Raw genomic sequence first — 20924 nt, forward strand, 5'->3', positions numbered from 1 at the left:
AAAGCTTATGCTCAAATAAATTTGTTAGTCTCTAGTATATACATAAATAATGGACCAAATCCTCAAATATTATGAAGTGGGAGGGTCCATTAACTTCTTACTCCTATCTAAGTTAGCTCAGCACTGGCCCAGGAGTTCCTGAGAATGATAGGGCCTGGGGCAGAAGGAAAGCTTCAAGCCCACACTACATAGTCACATATGGAGCTGCTTTGGCATTACTCAGTAAAGTTAAGAAAAAGACATAATGTATTAGTTAGGAACCATATATAAGTCTTAATATGAACAATATCTTGTTTGCAATGACTATATTTTGTAATATTTCCTTCCTACCCCACCATCTTAGCCAATTTTATACTTTCCCCAATGTGGATGACTTGGAATATTTTGATTATACCTATGCTTGCTGCTCTGGTGTGGATTACAAAAAACAAGACAGCTCATCCTTTTGGTGAGGAGAAAGGTCAAGGGGAAGCCTCAACGGTATGTACAGGGATGCCAATGTGAAAGAATTACACAAAAATGAAAAACACAAAATGTTGAGAAAAGTTTAACTCTGATCACCTAGAGAATGTACTTTGTTATCTACATTATTATGACAAAAGGCTTCTTTGTTTTGCATTTCAGTCCATAGACCAATCTGGGCCTGATTCTCCATGCTTTGTACCATGTGGAGTCATTTATCTCTGTGCAAAGTGGACATAAAATGGTACAAAATTGGAATGGCAGCGTTTTATATTGATTTTGCACAGATGTAAACAGCTCCACGAAGCATTCGGCATAGAGAAGCAAGCCCAGTCCCCACTTTGCTGTAACCCTGCACTAATGAGGGCTTGTTTACACTCAAAACACTGCAGCAGCATAGCTGCGCAGCTGCATCTGCACAGCAGTAGTGCTTCACTGAAGACACTACCTACACGGATAGGAGGGCTACTCCAACTCCCTGAGAGGCGGTTGTTAGCTCAAAGGGATAATTCTCCCATTGACCTAATGCTGTCTACACTGGGGCTTAGGTCAGTTTAACTGCATCGTTCAGGGGTGTGGATTTTTCACACCCTAGAGTGACATAGTTATACCGACTTAATTTCGTAATGTAGATCAGGCCTTAGGCAACACTCCCACTGAAATTAATGGGATTTTTATCTGAAGAGTAGGGATGACGTTTTCAAAATCAGGAGCCTAGACGTAGATTTCTCAGGCACCTACCTGATTTTGAAAATAGCTGAGCACCCAACAGGTCCTAGTCAGCTAAATGTGTGCTCCTATTTTTAAAAATCTTAGCCAAGGAGTTCAGGGTTGCTCATAATTTTTTTTCTGTACTTAATGTGTTATTTAAAGTATTGCATTTTAATAAAGTGGTTACTGCATTCTTTGGGACTAATTACTCGTTTTGGGCGAAATCCTGAGGTCTTTAATCACTTTCTCTCAGTCCTTATTCAGACCAATTCCCACTGAAGTCAAACTGGATAAAATTGAATAAAAAATATCAAGATTTGGTCCCATATTTTGATTCATTTTAAAAAAGCAACTTGTAAAGTGTACTTCCAATATTAGTTCACATACCCTAGAGCAGTGGTTTTCAAACTTTTCTACTGGTGACCCCTTTCACATAGCAAGGCTCTGAGTGCAACCCCCCTGCTTATGAATTAAAAACACATTTTTATATATTTAACACCATTATAAATGCTGCAGGCAAAGCAAGATTTGGGGTGGAGACTGACAGCTCGTGGCCTACACATGTAATAACCTCACAACCCTCTCAGGGTCCTGGCCCCCAGTTTGAGAACCCCTGCTCTAGAGTTTACAGGGCTTTACATGCATGAGGTTAGATGCATTGGAAAAATATTCTTAAATTAAGCCCTCAAATGAACTTCACACTTAGTGGAGGTAGTATACATATTTGGATATTCAGTCTTCAATCCTACGCCAATAAAGGTCTTTAGAAAGGCTCCCACTGACTTTAATGGGAAATGGATCAGGCCCTCGATGCATTATAGGCTAGACCCTCATCTGGTGTAAAACAGCTCAAGCCCATTGTTTTCATGGGATTTTTGATAGTTTACACTGGCTGAGTCTCAGTTATCAGTCCACTAACACCATATTTTTAAAATAATATTTCTTAGAACTGATCAATGCCCTGTAAAACATAATAGTTGTGTTTTGTAGGGAATTTAATTTATTTTTATAAAGTCATTGCTTTCATTGTAGAATGGAAAGTTATACCTTAATCCAAAGTACAAGTTTTTTATAGATAACATTAGTTTTAAAGGCAATGTAAAGTTATTCACTGAGTACTACATAAAACCTTATATGGTTTAACTCAGGTTTACAGCTATCATACCATACTTACATTATTTTCATTTATTTCAGTGCAAGCTTGTGAAATATGTTAACACTTCTCCATTGGTGTCAATTAACTAATCATATTTTATTCTGCAATTTTTAAACACTTGTATATCATATGAAAGATCTATGATCAGTGCTATTATTTCAACCACCCAACTAAATAACAATGATAGGACATTTTAAAGTAGCACTAAAAGCAAGCTTTGTTTCAATATCTGAAATTAGAGTAAAGTAGTAGAATGCCATCATGGCTATGGTGCATTAGCGCAGTGACAACATTGCACTTTAAATTGTTCGTGATGGAGCTGCATCAGTAGGCCAACATATTCAAACATATGATATGGCTGCTCAAAAATGAGACAAAGATTCGTTGCTCCTTTGAAGCTGCAAGTTGTCAATAAAGTCAGGGAAAATAGCATTCTAATGAAGCTTCATTTCTGATTGTACTGTGCCCATTAAAGCAAAGCAAAACTGAACCCAATATGTGCTAAGGACTGAAAATACAAATTCTATTTCTTCTAATGGATCATTTCCCCCACCTCCAAAATCTTATCTGTTCTAACTCCCAGTGCACTATACAATTCAGGATTAATATTAAACCCTCTTATAGGTGTTATATGATGGAAGTTTTAGATAGACATTTGAATGAAATGAAAAATTTAGACATATGTTAAAGAGTTTAATTGCAGTAAAAGTTGTGTTACCTGGCACTTTACCAACCGTAAAACTCTAGTAACTAGCATTTCTGATATCTCCATTGACAGTCCAGTTGGTGCGGGGCTGACAGGTTCTCCTGGTTCTGGTTCTACCTGGTTCTCCTGAAGCAGCGACTTGTCCCTGTGGCTTATAAGTGGAGGAACAGCCACGGGGGCTCCGTGCACTGCCCCCACCCCGTGTGCTGACTCCTCAGCTCCCATTGGCCAGGAACTATGGCCAATGGGAGCTGTGGAGGCAGCGCCTATGGGTGGAGGCAGTACACAAAGCCGCCTCACTGCGCCTCCACCTAGGAGCAGCAGGGACAGGTTGCTGCTTCTGGGGAGCCGCCTGAGGTTAGCACCACCCGGATCTGGCATCCTGCACCCCCTCCAGTGCCCCAATCACCTGCCCCGAGCCCCCTCCCGCACCCAAACTCCCTCCCTTCATTGGTAAGTATAACTCTTAGTTAAACGGAATTTTTGACTAACTGGCACCGGCCCCCACCCCACGTTACCCCAGCTTGTTGGATAACAAAGCTTTTCCTGTATTTTGACTGAAGCTGGACCTGGATCTCCCACACTTTTTGGGCAAGTATCCTATACTTGATCTTGAAGATTTTCTTTCAACTCAAATCTTTTAGAGAGACTGGAAGATGATGGGCCAGATGCCCCAGCTATTGTCATCCCTGGTCCTATGTTTCTGAGGGAAATGATTGATTTTGGGGTACAATAGATACACATAGTCGTATTTTAATTAACTGCATCTGTCTGCATAGAGTCTAACCCAGGGGTGGGCAAACATTTTGTCCTGAGAGCCACATCTGGATATGGAAATTGTATGGTGGGCCATGAATGCTCACAAAATTGGGGGTTGGGGTGTGGAAGGGGGTGAGGGCTCTGGGATGGGTCTAGAAAAGAGGTGTTCAGGATGTGGGAGGGGGCTCCGGGCAGGGGCAGGGGGTTGGGTGCGGGGGGTGAGGGCTCTGGCTGTGGGTGCGGGCTCTGGAGTGATGTTAGGGATGAGGGTTTGGGGTGCAGGAGGGTGCTCCGGGCTGGGACCGAGGGGTTTGGAGCGTGGGAGGGGGATTGGGGCTGGGGTAGGAGGTTGGGGCCCAGGAGGGGGTCAGAGGTGCAGGCTCTGGGGGGCCACTTACCTCAAGCAGCTCTCAGAAGCAGAGGCATGTCCCCCCTCTGGGTCCTACACGGAGGTGCAGCCAGGCGGCTCTGCGCACTGCCCCATCCGCAGGTGCCACCCCTGCAGCTCCCATTGGCCATGGTTCCTGGCCAACGAGAGCTGTGGGGGCAGTGCTTGGGGTGGGGGCAGCTTGCGAAGCCTCCAGGCTGCCCCTATGTGTAGGAGCCCCCTATACATTCCTCTGCTTTCCGGAGCTGCAAGGAGAGAGGCAAGCCCTCTTCCCTGCTTCCCAGATGAAGCGGGGCAAGCCCTGGACCCTGCTGCTCAGTGGGAGCTCAAGGGCCAGATTAAAATGTCTGGAGAGCCAGATGCGGCCCCTGGGCCATAATTTGCCCACCCCTGGTCTAACCCACAAATAGTTCTGCATTGGGCATGTGCAGGTTTGACTCTATTGGCCAACTTACATTTTTGGTTTCAGAGTAACAGCTGTGTTAGTCTGTATTCGCAAAAAGAAAAGGAGTACTTGTGGCACCTTAGAGACTAACCAATTTATTTGAGCATAAGCTTTCGTGAGCTACAGCTCACTTCATCGGATGCATACTGTGGAAAGTATAGAAGATCTTTTTATATACACAAAGCATGAAAAAAATGGGTGTTTATCACTATAAAAGGTTTTCTCTCGCCCCACCCCACTCTCCTGCTGGTAATAGCTTATCTAAAGTGATCACTCTCCTTACAATGTGTATGATAATCAAGGTTCCAGCACAAATCCAGGGTTTAACAAGAACGTCTGAGGAGGGAGGGGAGTAGGAAATAACAAGGGGAAATAGGTTACCTTGCATAATGACTTAGCCACTCCCAGTCTCTATTCAAGCCTAAGTTAATTGTATTCAATTTGCAAATGAATTCCAATTCAACAGTCTCTCGCTGGAGTCTGGTCTTGAAGTTTTTTGTCGTAATAACTTTCATGTCTGTAATCACGTGACCAGAGAGATTGAAGTGTTCTCTGACTGGTTTATGAATGTTATAATTCTCGACATCTGATTTGTGTCCATTTATTCTTTTACATAGAGACTGTCCAGTTTGACCAATGTACAATGCAGAGGGGCATTGCTGGCACATGATGGCATATATCACATTGGTGGATGTGCAGGTGAACGAGCCTCTGATAGTGTGGCTGATGTTATTAGGCCCTGTGATGGTGTCCCCGAATAGATATGTGGGCACAGTTGGCAACGGGCTTTGTTACAAGGATAGGTTCCTGACCACACCACACGATCCATTGTCTACAGCCAAGCTCTGCGATACAACCGCATTTGCTCCAACCCCTCAGACAGAGACAAACACCTACAAGATCTCTATCAAGCATTCTTACAACTACAATACCCACCTGCCGAAGTGAAGAAACAGATTGATAGAGCCAGAAGAGTTCCCAGAAGTCACCTACTACAGGACAGGCCTAACAAAGAAAATAACAGAACGCCACTAGCCGTCACCTTCAGCCCCCAACTAAAACCCCTCCAACACATTATTAAGGATCTACATCCTATCCTGAAGGATGACCCAACACTCTCACAAATCTTGGGAGACAGGCCAGTCCTTGCCTACAGACAGCCCCCCAACCTGAAGCAAATACTCACCAGCAACCACATACCACACAACAGAGCCACTATCCCAGGAACTTATCCTTGAAACAAAGCTCGTTGCCAACTGTGCCCACATATCTATTCGGGGACACCATCACAGGGCCTAATAACATCAGCCACACTATCAGAGGCTCGTTCACCTGCACATCCACCAATGTGATATATGCCATCATGTGCCAGCAATGCCCCTCTGCATTGTACATTGGTCAAACTGGACAGTCTCTATGTAAAAGAATAAATGGACACAAATCAGATGTCGAGAATTATAACATTCATAAACCAGTCGGAGAACACTTCAATCTCTCTGGTCATGCGATGACAGACATGAAAGTTGTGATATTATGACAAAAAAACTTCAAGACCAGACTCCAGCGAGAGACTGTTGAATTGGAATTCATTTGCAAATTGGATACAATTAACTTAGGCTTGAATAGAGACTGGGAGTGGCTAAGTCATTATGCAAGGTAACCTATTTCCCCTTGTTTTTTCCAACCCCTCCCCCGCCCCCAGACATTCTTGTTAAACCCTGGATTTGTGCTGGAAATGGCCCACCTTGATTACCATACGCATTGTAAGGGGAGTGATCACTTTAGATAAGCTATTACCAACAGGAGAATGGGTTTGTGTGTGTGTGTGGGGGGGGGAGAAAACCTGGATTTGTGCTGGAAATGGCCCAACTTGATTATCATACACATTGTAAGGAGAGTGGTCACTTTAGATAAGCTATTACCAGCAGGAGAGTGGGGTGGGGGGAGAGAAAACCTTTTGTACTGGTAAACACCCATTTTTTCATGCTTTGTGTGCATAAAAAGATCTTCTATACTTTCCACAGTATGCATCCGATGAAGTGAGCTGTAGCTCACGAAAGCTTATGCTCAAATAAATTGGTAGTCTCTGAGGTGCCACAAGTACTCCTTTTCTTTTTACATTTTTGGGTTATTTTGTAAAGAGGAGTTAGACAACAAATTCCACATGCATTTTCCTGGCAAGGGGCTCCTATGAGTCAAATTGTTGCTAACCTCTGCTTGAGTGGGGAAGATGAATGAGGGAGGAAGGAGCCTTCTTCTAAACCTTTACACCTCGTGTGCTCTTTCATCTCTATGACCCTTTTATAGAATTAAATAGAAACATTTTTAGGTGCTGACTCTTTTAAATCTAGATGATAAAATGTTGTTTCTTCATGGCCTGAGGCTTCTAAGACTGTACTGATGGCGTGGGGGATTTGCTGGGAGACAGCAGCAAAAAAGACAGTGCTACAGATCTTTAGAAACCACAGTCTATGTCTACGGGGTACATCCACACTGCAATGTAAGCATGGGCTTAGAGTCAGGCTCAAGCCCTAACCCTCACTTTCATCTACACACAAATCTCTTGACTTGGGCTCGGACCCAGGGTCCTAAGACACTACAGGATAGAGTATCATACTATAGTTGCCTCACGCTGTAGTTTCACCAAAATCTGTCTGTGCTTCCACAACCAGGAAGCAATACACTAGACAAACAATTTCTTTTGGGCTATGGCCAGTGCAAATGCAGGAGAAGTTTCACTGTGTTTGTAGCTCAGTGGTGAGAATAAAATGGAAGGGTTAAACTCTGAACTGCACTTGAACAAAGAAGGTTGCATTTGTTTCCTGGGATCTATTGGCAACTCATGGGATAGAGAGAACAAAGAACACTGGTCCATGGGATTGTGGATATAGCATGGATGGACTCCCAGGGTCCGAGTCTAGAGTGGCTGCATCCACACAGCAAAACAATAGGACTTGAACCCTGAGTCCCAGTCTTATTAATCTCTCCTCATATAGAAGCTGTTCCACATCCCTAATAATTTTTTGTTGCCAATTTCTTACCTTTTCCAATTCCAGTACATCTTTTTTTGAGATAAGGTGACCAAATCTGCACACAGTATTCAAGATGTTGGCATACCATGGATTTATATAGAGGCAATATCATATTTTCTGTCTTATTATCTATCCCTTTCCTAATGATTCCCAACATACTGTTAGCTTTTTTGACAGCTGCTGCACAATTAATGGATGTTTTTAGAGAACTATCTACAATGACCCCAAGGTCTCTTCCTTGAGTGATAACAGCTATTTAGATCCCATCATTTTATATGTATAGATAGTATTATGTTTTCTATGTGCATTTGTGGCAGGGCAGGGGCAAAACCCCTTGAATGCCTGCCATAATGCTGGCTAAGCCCTGCTATCTGATAGGAAAGTCAGGTGCAGGAGCCCAGACAGCCAGCAGAGAGCCCAGCTGCAGGCCCTAATGAGGGCCAGCTCACAGCAATGAAGTGAGCTAAGCAGCGACAGCTAGACCGAAGAAGGGAAGGGCTATAAAAGCTCTGGAGAAAGCTCAGTCAGGAGGCTAGCCTGGGAGGGGATAGAAGGCTTATAGCTCTGTCTCCTCACCAAAGGCAAGGAGCTTCACGGGCCAGGAGACCCTGGGAAGGGTCTGAATGGGGATAGCTGTTGGGGGACTAAAAGGGACTACACGGTTGCACTGTAAATAAAGACATAAGGATGAAGCACCAAAGAAGACGTTGGGACTCTTTATTTGACCGGCCGGCACAGGCACCAGAAGGTGGAAGCCTGTGTGGACCCTGTGACAGCATTACTTTGTATTTATCAACATTGAAGTTCATCTACCATTCTGTTGCCCAGTCACCCAGTTGAGGTCCCTTTGTAACTCTTTGCAGTCTGCTTTGGACTTAACTATCTTGAGTAGTTTTGCTCATCGGTGGCCCCAGCACAGATTGGAAAACCCACTTTCTCTAAACCAGAAATTACTTCAACAATATCTTTTATGTCTGCTATATTTGGATATATCACACACCTGATTGCCTCAGAAACCTTGACTACAACTTTATCCGTGGTCACTTCAACACCCAACTGGTTGGTAATAGAACTGCAGCAGCCTGGGGTAGCCCGTTTCCAGATGGTTATAAAAACCTGCTTCTGAACTAGCCTGGCCACCCTCATGCATATGTCTTGATGCTACAGGGTCAGGGCAAGCTGCTCACAAAGCTCCAAAAATGTAGCTTCCTTCATGCAAAAGTTCTGGACCCTCTGTTGGCCAACCCAGGTCCATATGATGATGTGGTCCAACCAATCTGTACTTGTGGCCCTCCTCCAGAAGCACTGGTCTAAGTAGGGGGATCAGTGTCTATGCTGAGTATCATGAGCAGCATCAAGCAGTCCAGGTCTACCATGGCTGTGTCCTCCTCTTCCTCCATCATTTGGTCTGTCAGGTGCCTTCTGTGGGTCAGAAAACACCTCTGGAATGTTCATCAGAATCTCACAGAAGCTCTGCCTGTTTCCTTAAACATGCGTGAAAGTGCAAGCGGAGAGCAGTCCTTCAAATGGCAACTCCTCCATGCAAGGGTTCGGGAACCTTTGTAGAAGTGGAGGGGGGGCAAGGCCAAAGTGCCCTCACCCTCTCCCCACCTGGCTGCCCCAGTAGTGAGAGCCCTTTCTTCTAATACCACAGCAGGCCCTGGTGGGTGACAGGTGTAAATGCAGTGCCTCCCTGGCAGAATCTACTAGAAAAAAATCTGCAGGTGCCATGAATTCTGCGCTTATGTTTCTTTTGTTAAAAAATGGAGGGACATGGCCCTCCCACTTTCAAAATTGTGGGGGACGACCAGGGCCCCCTGCCCTCCTCCCAGTTCCATTGCCAGTGCCTCCATGTTGCTAGCTCCAGTTTCTGGGAGCATAAGAATCAAAATGATAGCTCAGCAGAATGTGCTGACAGGCTGCTCAAACTTCCTGTGACATGCACAGATGGACAGTCAAGTTTTTCCACACTGCATCATGAACAAAGTCAAATTAGCCATATTTTAGGGTGGCACTTGGAAGTCTGGGAGTTGGCTGGTTGGACTCCACCCTGCATGCTGCAGTGTGGACACTGGAGCCCCGGGTTTGGGCCCAGGTTCAAAAATTCTCAACCTATCATCAGCAATCAGTGTAGATGCCCAAGTCCTGGGTTCTCAAACCCAAGGTTTGCCAACTTGAGTTCTATCATCCCTGGCCTTACACTGCAGTGTAGACAAACCCTACAGGGCACTCCCTATTCTCTAGCTGCCACTCTTGATCCTTTCTGGCAGCAGTATTGATGGAAGGAAGCCTTACTGTCTACCACACATGCAAGAAAAAATAGTTAATCTGAAAAGCATACATGGGAGGAGCAGCAACCAGGCCATCCCACAGGGTACAGAAGAAAAGATACAGCTGCCTCCTTTCCCCTCATCTTTTACTCCTGAAGTAGTACCTGTAGCCCTGGAGTGAGTGAAAATGGATTTGTGTGCGTGTGTCTGTGTGAGTTAAGGCATCATTGAGCCACACTTAGCCACACTGATTCAGTGGTGGAGCATGATGTTTTAATAACCCTCACATACAAACACTTCTGTAATGCTGAATTCAGATAGTCAATTACGCCTTCTTCATACATTGTCACTATAAAATGTTTGAAAGGTGAGAAATTCCAAGTTTAGGGATTTGAAAGGTTAGGTATCAGTTTTGGTCTTCTAAAAATTATTGCTTTGAACCTATTTTCATCATAGCATTTACTTCCTCCTCAAACTGACATACAATCTTGTGAGCGGGCATAATACCATAGTAACAGATGCGAATGAATGCAGCCATTCTGTTGAACAAGAAGGTTCATCAAGTGACTAGTGGGCACAAGATTCCAATCCAGAAATGTGAAAGCAATGGTCTGTGCAGAGCATTTGCATCTACACTAAAAAAATATGCTCTCACTACAGCAATTCCATTTTAAAAAGATTATGCAGCCAGATATGGCACATTTTTGGCCCTATTGGAAAGAATGGTGCTCCAATGTAATACTAAAGGAGTATTAAGAAGCTCTCAGAAAGAGACACTTATAGATCTGAAAAATATTTAGGAATTTCCATATATGACCAAATACTATCCCTGCTGATGAAGTGAGCTGTAGCTTGTGCTCAAATAAATTGGTTAGTCTCTAAGGTGCCACTAGTACTCCTTTTCTTTCTGCCTCCTTTAGTAGCTTATACATAATGCTTCAGAGGAACATAAAAACAAACATAGAAAAAGACTTCAATCATCCTCGACTTTCAAAATTGCTCCTTGCATGCAAGTAGCACAGGTAAACTGTAAGTTAGAATGTAAACTCTTTGGGATGTTTCCCTATGTGTTTGAACAATGCCTAGCACAATGAGCCTTGATCTGATCTTGTTGTATTACAATAATATAATATTCCCAGAAAAAACTACACCGAGAGAGTTAAGACCAATAGTACATATCAGTGATTTAGGACAAAACACATTACAAGACTATTGCATTTATCCCCAAAATGAATATTATATATCCAGGATGTAAGGTAAAACGTCAAAGAAATGCAGGTACGTTCAGGTGTGAAAATGCAGTTCGGATACTCAGATAAATTTAACACTACCCAGTTGAGACACTATGCAATAGGCATATGAATAAGATTAAACCATTTTAAAAGATTAGAGAACTGATTTTTAAAGGCATAGTAGCTTTTTGCTTTTTCCTCTGTATGTCTCTCCTAGGCAGCGTTAAGGTTATTTGTGTATTTTCATACCTAAATGTACCTAATTCATACCTAAATTTCTTTTCAGTTTCACCTTAACCAAGCTTAGCTTTGCTAACGGCAGCCTGTGGCCTCAGTTCTATTATGAACAATGGGAGATGGTGGCCATTTTAGCAAGGGCATCTTACTAAAGGCAGCTAGGTGTATCAACCATCTTGAAAATGGGCAATTCTTCATGTAATTCTCTGAGAAGATTATATTCCAGTTTTACTGAAGAATTAGTAAATTCTTTTTTTAAAAAAAATCCTTCAAATGTAGCCTATGGAATCACAAACATTATTAATATCATATATTAATACTACAGAGAATTCTTTCCTGGGTATCTGGCTGGTGAATCTTGCCCACATGCTCAGGATTCAGCTGATCACCATATTTGGGGTCAGGAAGGAATTTTCCTCCAGGGCAGATTGGAAGAGGCCCTGGGGAGTTTTTGCCTTCCTCTGCAGTGTGGGGCCTGGGTCACTTGCTGGAGGACTCTCTGCACCTTGAAGTCTTTAAACCATGATCTGAGGACTTCAATAGCTCAGACATAGGTGAGAGGTTTATCACAGGAGTCGGTGGGTGAGATTCTGTGGCTTGCATTGTGCAGGAGGTCAGACTAGATGATCATAATGGTCTCTTCTGACCTTAGTATCTATGAATCATCAGGAAAGGGGGAAAAGGTCTTATACAAGTTGTTACATTTCCTAAAAGACTTGTTTTCAAAATTAATTTTAAACTAAAGCTTAACAGAACTGCTTTCAAACTCTGAGAATTCATTCTATACTCAAAGAGCAAGAGTTATAATTTTGAGGTGGATATACCACATTTTTCATATGTAACAAGAAATTGAATCCCTACTTTAACTGCAAAACTAAACTCAACTGTAACTAGGTAGCTGCAATTGGAGCCTCCATAATAATTACGATCCAATAAAGTGCTTTCTATTTTTGCTACAAAAAGTGCTCTCTCATCAGGTAGTCAAAATGGGGACACATAATTAATTTATCGTATAATATTTCTTCAGTATTTCCATCCTATACTTAATATAGCCTAGTATCTTATTTGATTTTTGTCCACTATTGAAGACAGCTGTATTGAGCTGCCCAAGATGGCAACCGACTCATTTCCTGAGAATTTACAGCTAATTCAGTAAAATGCATTAGTGTATGGAAATGTAAATATTCCTTCCATTTTACATTATGTTGCATATTTGTACAATCATTTCATTTGCCATCTTGTTGCCCAATTAGCTGGTTGTGTTAGGTCCTCAGAATCTACTTTCGATTAGTTTTGACTAAATGATTTTGTATTATCAAAGTTGCTCTCCTCCCTATGCACTCTGTCTTCCAGATAATTAATCAGTATATTGAACACTACTGAATTCAAAGTAGTAAAAGAAATTCCAAAAATACTGCTAGAAGCTTCATCCTGGAAGCTGCATTAACCATTTTACCAGTGGAGGACTATTTATTCCTATTTTTTATTCTTAGTTTCTTATGTATTAAAACTACTTTAAATCCATAGTAGATAATGCACAATGGTTATCAAGTTTCTTTAACAGCCTGTTGTGAAGTACTTTTAGGATCAGATTTTCAAAAGCAGGCCTCACTGATTTGCACCAAAGTAACTGAAAATTGTAACCTTCAAGCATTCAAATTGGGCTTCTCATTTTGTGGCATTATCAATTACTTAACATTTCAAGTGGAAAAAAATTAATCCACAGATAATTATGGATAGAAATTGCAAATGCAGGTGTTTGCAATTTGAGCAAATTGCAGTTTTGGTGGTTTCTAAAAGGAAGGACTGTTTAAGGTCAGACTGAAAATTTGCCTCTTAAAATCTAAATATTATATATCCACTAGTTTTTTTTCTTTTAGTTTTTGTTCATTAGTTTTGTCAAGTGATTATGTCGGGGCTTATCGAAGCCATGATAATTCATTCCCTATAATATTTTATACACCTAGAAATATTATAACTTTAGTTTCCATTATTTATTCCACTGTCTTCCTGTTACTGAAAAGCCAGCTCAGTTGTTATTGCTTCACTTGTCTGGGTGAGAAGGGCTTTCTGTTGATACCCAGGTATAATTTCAGCCCTTAGTAATGGGGAGAACCAGCCATATTTTTGAAATTTAATAAATCAAGTTATTCATCAAATTCAAATGTTTTTTCCTATCTGTTTTTAATTGTTAAAGCAATAGATGAAGTAAATCAACAGAAATAAATTCTGAATAAAATATATATATTTTATGGGACCAATCTTGGGGTCCTTACTGCGGTTTTGCTCACTTCTCTTTCAGACATACTCAGGCACATGCATTTGTATTTTCTCCTTACTTTGGGACATTCCCAAGAAAGTCAAGTGAATTTGTCTGCATAAAGAACAAGTCAGGACCTCAGTATAGGGCCCTATTATAATAAGGTAAAGATTAACAGATTGTTGTACACCTGGGTGAAAATTGTTTGGGTTTTTGTAGGGAGTCTCAAGAAAGAGTCAGGGTACAACTAAGACCTTTTCCCAGGGTTGTTTGCAAACTGGTCTGAAATGCTGGCAGGGAGCTGCCAGGCTTTCACAGTTTGACAAGATCAGTTGATTTATGAAAAATCTGGAATGGGGTGTGTGGAGTGGTGATAGAGTTCCTGGTCCTCCACAATTACCAGAGAGGACCAGTTTGTAATGGGGAGCTTAAGAAACACAGGAGCTGCCTGTTCAGGGAGTTCTCTAGTTGCTGCTTAAAACATGGCTCTTTGTGTTTGTTTCCTTACACTACAGGGAGAATAAGTAATTACCCATCAAAATATCATATATAGTTAGCATTGCCAACTTTCTAATCATAGAAAGTGGAACACCCCTGCCTCAAGGCCCTGCCCTGCTCCTGGGGTCCGCCCCCACTTGCTCCACCCCCCCCCCCCGTTGCTCACTCTCACCCACCCTCACTCATTTTCACTTGGCTGGGGCAGGGAGTTGGGGTGCGGGAGGGGGTTGAGGGGTGAGAGCACTGGGGTGGGGCCAGGGATGAGGGGTTTGAGGTGCAGGAGAGGGCTATGGGCTGGGGATGCGGGCTCTGGATGGGGCCAGAAATGAGGGTTCAGGGTGTGGGAGAGGGCTCCAGGCTGGGTCAGGGGGTTAGGGTGCTGGGGGGAGGACTCCAGCTGGGGGTGTGGGCTCTTGGGTGGGGCTGGGGATGAGGGGTTTGAGATACAAGAGGGGGCTCAGGGCTGGGGAAGGGGGTTGGGGTGTGTGTGTGTGTGTGGTGGGGCTCCAGGAGGGAGTTTGGGTGTGGGAGGGGCAGGGAATTGGGGTGTGGGAGAGGGTTCAGCGTGCAAAGTCCTGGTGGCGCTTACTGTGGCTCCCAGAAAGCAGCTACCAGATTCCTGTGGCCCATAGGCACATGGGTGGCAAGGGAGGCTCCGCACGCTGCCTTTGCTTCTGCTGGTGCTGTCCCCGCAGCTCCGATTGGTCATGGTTACTGGCCAATAGGAGCTGCAGAGCCAGTAGTAGGGGTGGGGGCAGCACACGGAGCTTCCCTGGTTGCCTATGCACCTAGGGGCTGCAGTTCCAGGCGCCTTGCGGCGCCAGGGCAGGCAGGCAGGGAGCCTGCCTTAGTCCCAGTCCCTCACTGTGCCTCCTACTGGACTTTTAACAGCCCGATTGGCGGTGCTGACCAGAACCGCGAGGGTCCCTTTTCAACCGGGCGTTCCAGTCAAAAACTGGATGCCAGGCAACTCTCTATATAGTGCATGAGTCATTCAGGGATGATGGCGTATACCTTTCTGCTGGAAGCAGATATATTTTGGCTTATGCTAAGTAGGGAGCTGTTAATTATCTGGAACCTGGCTGGGGGAATCAACCAAGCTAATTGCTGGTATCTCTTTGTGGCTGCTGTCCAGTGCAGTTTCTTATTCCATGTGGAGTCCAGTTCCCTCCTAATTTGGAATTCCCTGCTAATGTGGATTTAGGGGAAGGCATTCCCTAAAGAAACTGAAGAATGGAGTTGGGGGTCTTACTATTTGGTGCAATGAAGAGACACCCCTTTTCCCCAACCCCTTAACACTTATATGAGGGGAGGACGATGGGGGTCCCAGCAATGGATTGGGGACCAGCTGCGGACGGGCAGAGGATGGATAGCAGCTGTCCACCAGGAGGAAACCATTAAGGACAGATTCATGACCTGCCCTTTATGAGCTAATACCAGATAGTTCCCAGGTGAGTTGTTAATAAAGTTGTGGCTTAATTAAACGACATCATTTGCATCTTGTCTTTCTTTGACCCTGGGGCAAAGGACAGATTGTCATACACTGAGTGACACAAAGTCACTGATGCTTTTTTTTTGAAGTTAGGTAATTATAAACTAATAATTTTAAATCATTACTTAAAATAAACCTAATCCTGAGTTGGTTAGTGATTTGTTTTCTGTAATACTGAGAAGTAGTTGTCGATTCAAAATAGCAACTCACTTTTCCATTTACTATTAATTTAACTGAGAATAGACAGTAGCTTGGCTAGTGGCTTTGGAATTCTAGAGATCTTCAGATTATAATTTATCTGCTACCTGTTCTTACTGTGAATAACTCAATTTGCTAATTAGATAAACAAGGCAGACAACAAAGGCATAAAGGTATCTTTTTTATCCGGGAGTTTCCCCTCGGTCTCTCAGTGTGCACTGCCAGCATGCCCCACCCTGTACACCTATCACACGTTTCCATCCCATGCACAATATTACTTTTATTTGATAGTATGTGCACTTTTTTATATGCAGAATGATTTTTGCTCACACATATGAGGCAATGAGTCAGTTATACGAGGGTTAAGGTTATATAAATGAGCATCTACAATTGAAAGGAAGACTGTGGGATGGCACAAGAATAGTAATGTACAGATGCCATTTGTGGAAGTGTTGAGCATTCTAAGTGGCATATAGGCCTCTAACTTGTATAGAAATTAATGGAATTTTCTCTCTCCTTTTAGTGTAAGGTCTGAGTGGAATATTAAACGCCTGACCCAGTATGTTTTGTATGTGATTTACAAAGTAGGAGGACTAAGGCTCACGCTTCCTGCAACTGCATCCCATGTCCAAATATTTTGCTAGTAACTACAGTTCATATCCATTGTGCCCTCTAGTCCTTTTTAAAGTCCAATTATTTTTCATGTGTACCTGTCTCTCATCTCATAACAACATCTCCCACTGCTATTTTGCTTAAATAGTCTCAATTTTGAACAAAAAAATATTCTGGATATTTTGTCCTGATACACACTGCATAAGGTCTATTCCCTGACTGGAGTAAGTGGGAAGACACATTGCCTTATCTAGCAATTTAGCATAGGAAACCTCTATAAAGTTTTAGCCTGAGGATTGCTCCTCTTAACACAGTAAAGAGGCGGATAAAGTAGTGAAATGTTTCCTTTGACTAAGTAAGCAATTAAAAGTAACAGCTGCAGTACCTTATACAGATGAGTGTTGGCTTTGATCATTTTGCACATTTACTGTGGTGATATAATTTGGCTTCTCTATGATGGAGCATGTTTTCTTTTGTTCTAATGCCACTGTATGTTTGTGAACTCAGTCTTAACTGTACATACTAAAATAGGAAGAAAGCAGGCATTGTTTCATTAAACAACATAGTACTGAAACATAAGAGTATGCTATTAATATTGCCTAATATGGCATGCTGCTGTCAGCAGGGATGCTCAATCTGGATCCCTCTTTTAAAAGGAAAGGCGACAGGTGGCAGGGTATTCTCTGTGAGGGCTCCAGAAATCTGAATTTTGCTTCCACGTCTCTGAAATATGCTGAATTTCGTGACTTTCTGGGCATGCTGCAAAAGCCATCTGTTTGAGAGCTTTTGGAGAAGCCTAAGGGTATGCATCCCACCACAAGGAAAGAGCAGAAAGGTTTTTGTAGGTGGTTAGCTGAGGTCTTCCCAAAGTGATCATTTTAATGCTGCTGAGATGGAAGTTGTATTGTCAATGTGTGTTAGGGGGCTTATGACTTTGGATAGGCGTCTTTTAATAATTTTTAAATAAACATAACAAAATAAATAAATAATGCATAACACCACATTATGTGAAAAATACATGTAATTTTTAAAAAATGGAGTGTTTCATCTTAGTAGTTTAAATTTTATTTATTTCCCTGGAACAGGCAACAAAGTGAATATTCCCCAACCCCAACTAGTAGAAAAAGAGAGTACCATATTTTCTCTCCTCATCTGTCCTGGATGTAGTTCAATGGGCCCTTGGAAGAGAGGCTCTCTTTTTGCTGTGCGTTTGCACAGTACCTAGATCGATGAGGTCCTGGTCCATCACAAGACTCCTGGGTACTATGGTAATTCAAATAAACAATAACAAATAATAAATGCTGTTAGGATATAGATATTCAGGCCTGTCTGTAAAGGCCTATACTCTAAGAATTTAGTTGTATTCTTATCACTTGGCTAGTTATAGAGGTACAAAAGAGAATCAAAATCACTGTCTGCAGGTGTAAGGGCCCTTCTCTTACTGTGACAGTCTGAGGTCCTGTTCTTAGGCTAAGGCCTTTGGCTAAGCAACAGAGGCAGCCATAAGCTGGGAAGCAAATGGTCACATCCTCACATTCCAAACTAGTCACATTGAAATAAGGTGCTATTGGGCTGTTAGGCACTATCAGGACAGGATTGTATTCCTATCACCTCCAGAGAAAGTGAAGTGCCTAGAAAATGTAAAAGGAAACTTAGTTTGATAGCATCCTGTCTGGCAAGAACTCACTTATCAATAGCTGGGATGTGAAATCCTCACTTCTGTATTGTCTCGTCATTATAGTTCCCACTTTGCTATTGTTTGTCTGTATAATCTCTGTCTGGTTCTGTGATTGTTCCTGTCTGCTGTATAATTAATTTTGCTGGGTGTAAACTAATTAAGGTGGTGGGATATAATTGGTTACATAATCATGTTACAATATGTTAGGATTGGTTAGTTAAATTTCAGGAAAATGATTGGTTAAGGTATAGCTAAGCAGAACTCAAGTTTTACTATATAATCTGTAGTCAATGAGGAAGTGAGTGGGTGTGGGTGAGAGGGGGTGGGTGTGGGTGGGGAAGATGGGAACAGGAAATGGGGGTAAGGAAATTGGAATCATGTTTTGCTAAAAGGGGAAATGGGAACAGGGAATGGGGCTAGGGAAATTGGAATCATGTTTGGCTAAGGGCAGGAATGGGAACAGGGACACAGGTGTAAGGCTCTGTGGTGTCAGAGCTGGGAAGGAGGATACTAAGGAAGCAAACTGGAATCATGCTTGCTGGAAGTTCACCCCAATAAACATCGAATTGTTTGCACCTTTGGACTTTGGGTATTGTTGCTCTCTGTTCATGCGAATAGGACCAGGGAAGTAAGTGGGTGAAGGAATAAGCCCCCTATCAAATGCCTTGTAGGAGAGGTAATGATACCTAGGTAGGCAAGAAACACTTGAATTCATTTGAATCCATATTTGGCAGATGCTAAAAGAGCCTATGTCTGGTTAGAAATATTGTTTTGAGGGGAATTAGCAAGGGAAATGGTTGTCTCTATTTGAGGCATGATTGTTAAATGTGCGTAACAGCTCAACACAATACGTTGTGTGGAATCATCAAAGAGCAATGAAGAGAAGATAGAGAGTGGAGCCAGGGTCATTAGGGTGATATTTGTGACATTATAAGATGTCACACTAAAGCTAGAATAGTTCCTTTTTAGGAACTATTATGAAATGAAGCAGTTATGGAAATGGCAACTGTCATGTATTGACAGCGTGGGAGAAAAGTTTCAATCCTTTATATACATATGAGTCTAAATTTTAAGACAAGCTTTAAAAATTAGTGAAATAGTTTCACAGAAAGTACACAAGTTGATTGATATGGGTAAAGAAGGTACTCTAATTATAGGCAGTCTTTCCCCTAATGTAAGTATAGCCCTCATTAAGCCCCCTGAAAGCCACCAAAAATTCAGGTTGCTTCTGAATTTATTATACTCCAGAGGTAGTTCTTTTAATATCTTCATAGATCCTAATCTTCTCTACAGTATTTAATATGCACTGGATACAGCAATTTTCTTGATTCACTGTTGTTTCCAAACAGTAATAGTCTAAATACGGTAAAGGGACTCAAACCTGGAGGAGGAGGTGGCCCTTTCCATCAGGGGAGGGGAAGTGACAGTTGGTGGAGAAGAGGGAGACAGTTGAAGGGCACGGGCAGGCAGGAGGGGAACTTGAGGGAGAGAAATAGAGAGTCTGGGAGTAACTTGAAAGAAACAGGGCGAGAGGAGGGGGCAGCCAAAGGGGCAGAGGGAAACCAGGACTGAAAGAAACTGAGAGTTAGTGGAGAGGCTGAGACAGGGCACAACAGACAGGAGAGAGGCCCCTTCCTTTAAAACCTGGCAGGTCAAGTCACTCTGTGTTTGATGGCATGTTCCCGAGCATCTGTTCCAGTCATTTCCTGTCAGTGAATGATGTTGTTCCAGAGATCCAGAACAGGAGAACCAAAGGGCCCTCAGATCCCGTGGGTCTGGTTTAATATCCACCTCTGCAAGTAGGCACACTGGCATTGAGTCCATCTCTTCAGTAAAGTACAAGAGGCACTTGAGGCTCAGAGACTGACTTGGGTATTAGACAGAACCCAGTGAGAGATTTGGGAAAAGGAAAATTAGAACTAATAATAACCTATAAGATCATAGCCTGTAGATGCAGAGATGTGTGTATGTGTGTGTGTTACTGAAGGTAGGTGGAATCCAGTTCTGTTTGTGCCAGGTTAAATAAAATCCCAGTTATGCAATTTTTTTTGTCTACACTTTTATCACAGTGTAACACCCGCCCAGCTCTCACCTGCTGAGTAAATTATACCACCACTGTGACAATCTTGGTCAGTGGCTTTGGGATGGGATGACTGTTGGATGTATTTCAAATTATAACACAATAACAAAACAAAAACAAAAACAAAAAAGGACAGTCGGTTAAAAGTCAACTCACTACTTGCAGGATCAAGGGATTTAGAGTTATTAGGTTCTTCATGTCAATGGACAGTTTTATTCTGACAAAACAGTGCCTTTGTGTGGTTCTACTAAATGTGCAGCTTTGATGTCTTTACTACTGCATATTTGTAATCTGTCCAGTAAATCGGCAAGTAGGCATGCCCTAGATGATTCCCTACTTGGATGAAGGCCTGGTCTGTATGGGTCTTGTGTGTAATGTTTACATGCATTTGAAAAGATGACAAGTGAATTACTGTTATCCTCAAATTCTGAGCATGCAGGTCTATCACAGGTGATAACATTGTCTTGGTATCAGAATGGATTCTCTAACAATGGACACCAGTCTGCCAAATGAAGAATTACTGAACATATGGTAGCATTGTTATTTAAAGAGGCATTGCATGCCAAAACCTGATATTGAGGCAGCTATAGTCACTGCTAAATCATCTTATTTTTTAGGGTATTGTCTCTAAGCCTTTTCCAACTGATTCCGTTGCCAAAACACTACATGACATTTTATATGATTAGCTGAAACAAACAGCTTTTCAAA

The sequence above is a fragment of the Eretmochelys imbricata genome, chromosome 1 (genome assembly GCF_965152235.1).
Source record: "Eretmochelys imbricata isolate rEreImb1 chromosome 1, rEreImb1.hap1, whole genome shotgun sequence".
Taxonomy (NCBI): Eukaryota; Metazoa; Chordata; order Testudines; family Cheloniidae; genus Eretmochelys; species Eretmochelys imbricata.